Here is a 2,500-nt window from a genome sequence, read left to right as displayed (position 1 = left end):
TGGTGAGTCGGCCTCCTCTCTCCTCTACGGTCGAAAAAGATGTGCTCCTGGGGCACTGGCCCTGCTTAAATTCTCTCTCCATTTGGCCGAGGCAGTGAGTCGGCCTCCTCTCTCCTCTACGGTCGAAAAAGATGTGCTGCTGGAGCACTGGCCCTGCTGATGTGCTCTCTCCATTTGGCCGAGGCAGTGAGTCGGCCTCCTCTCTCCTCTACGGTCGAAAAAGATGTGCTGCTGGTGCACTGGCCCTGCTTAAATTCTCTCTCCATTTGGCCGAGGCAGTGAGTCGGCCTCCTCTCTCCTCTACGGTCGAAAAAGATGTGCTGCTGGGGCACTGGCCCTGCTTAAATTCTCTCTCCATTTGGCCGAGGCAGTGAGTCGGCCTCCTCTCTCCTCTACGGTCGAAAAAGATGTGCTGCTGGAGCACTGGCCCTGCTGATGTGCTCTCTCCATTTGGCCGAGGCAGTGAGTCGGCCTCCTCTCTCCTCTACGGTCGAAAAAGATGTGCTGCTGGAGCACTGGCCCTGCTGATGTGTTCTCTCCATTTGGCCGAGGCAGTGAGTCGGCCTCCTCTCTCCTTTACGGTCGAAAAAGATGTGCTGCTGGTGAACTGGCCATTGCAGCTACTCACATTGAGCATGGCCCTTGCCCTCCAGCAGGCCCCGCGGACCCACATACTCCTCTGCTCTACTCCCACACTAGCTTCTTCTCCTGCAGTTACCCTCCACCACATATCCAGCATGGCCCTTGACCTCCAGCAGGCCCCGCGGACCCACACTTAAGCCCCCCCCCCACTAACAAAGCAAAACACCACTGGCAAAATCCTCGTGCCCCTGGTACTCCAGAAAGTAAATTGAAACGTGCCCCTGGTACACTGAGCAGAAACACTTTGCCCCACACACACACACTCCTGGTGCCTATGGTACGACAACTTTTCTCCGTGCCCCTGGTACACTGAGCAGAAACACTTTGCCCCACACACATACACACTCCTGGTGCCTATGGTACGACAACTTTTCTCCGTGCCCCTGGTACACTGAGCAGAAACACTTTGCCCCACACACAGACACACTCCTGGTGCCTATGGTAGGACAACTTTTCTCCGTGCCCCTGGTACACTGCGCAGAAACACTTTGACACACACACACACATACACACACACTCGTCGTGCCTATGGTACGACAACTTTTCTCCGTGCCCCTGGTACACTGTGCAGGAACACTAAGCCACAGACACACACACTCGTCGTGCCTATGGTACGACAGCTTTTCTCCGTGCCCCTGGTACACTGAGCAGAACAACTTTGCCACACACACACTCTTCGTGCCTATGGTACGACAGCTTTTCTCCGTGCCCCTGGTACACTGAGCAGAAACACTTTGCAAAACACACACTCCTGGTGCCTATGGTACGACAGCTTTTCTCCGTGCCCCTGGTACACTGAGCAAAACAACTTTGCCACACACACACACACACACACACACACACACTCCTGGAGCCTATGGTACGACAACTTTTCTCCGTGCCCCTGGTACACTGCGCAGAAACACTTTGCCACACACACACACACACACACACACACACACACACTCTCCTGGTGCCTATGGTACGGCAACTTTTCTCCGTGCCCCTGGTTCACTGCGCAGAAACACTTTGCCACATACACACACTCTCCTGGTGCCTATGGTACGACAACTTTTCTCCGTGCCCCTGGTACACTGAGCAGAAACACTTTGCCCCACACACATACACACTCCTGGTGCCTATGGTACGACAACTCTTGTTCGTGCCCCTGGTACACTGACCAGAAACACTTTGCCACCTCCGCTGTACGCACCCTCCTCCCTAGCTAATTTGCAATCTCCCCCACCTCCAGGGGGACCACCATGACAACTCCCTGACTCCCTTACGGCTGAACAAGATGCATGCTTCTCCACTGGCCCTGCTGAAATTCCCTCTCCATTTGGCCGAGGCAGTGAGTCGGCCTCCTTTCTCCTTTACGGTCGAAAAAGATGTGCTGCTGGCGCACTGGCCCTGCTGAAATTCCCTCTCCATTTGGCCGAGGCGGTGAGTCGGCCTCCTGTCTCCTTTACGGTCGAAAAAGATGTGCTGCTGGTGCACTGGACATGCTGAAACTCCCTCTCCATTTGGCCGAGGCAGTGAGTCGGAACTCCTGTCTCCCTTACGGTCGAAAAAGATGTGCTGCTGGTGCACTGGCCCTGCTGAACTACTCACATCGAGCATGGACCTTGCCCTCCAGCAGGCCCCAGGGACCTACATCACACCTTGCTCTTGTCTCCCTTACAGCTGAAAAAGATCCATGCTTGTGCACTGGCCCTGCCTAAATTCCCTCTCCATTTGGCCGAGGCAGTGAGTCGGCCTCCTGTCTCCTTTATGGTCGAAAAAGATGTGCTCCTGGCGCACTGGCCCTGCTGCTACTCACATCGAACATGGACCTGGACCTCAAGAAGGCCCCAGCGACCCGAATGCTCCCCTGCTCTTG

This window comes from Neolamprologus brichardi, unplaced genomic scaffold (genome assembly GCF_056152115.1).
Source record: "Neolamprologus brichardi isolate AB-2024 unplaced genomic scaffold, ASM5615211v1 NODE_ptg000088l+_length_226045_cov_1, whole genome shotgun sequence".
Classification (NCBI taxonomy): domain Eukaryota; kingdom Metazoa; phylum Chordata; class Actinopteri; order Cichliformes; family Cichlidae; genus Neolamprologus; species Neolamprologus brichardi.
Note: the sequence above shows the minus strand (reverse complement) of the source record.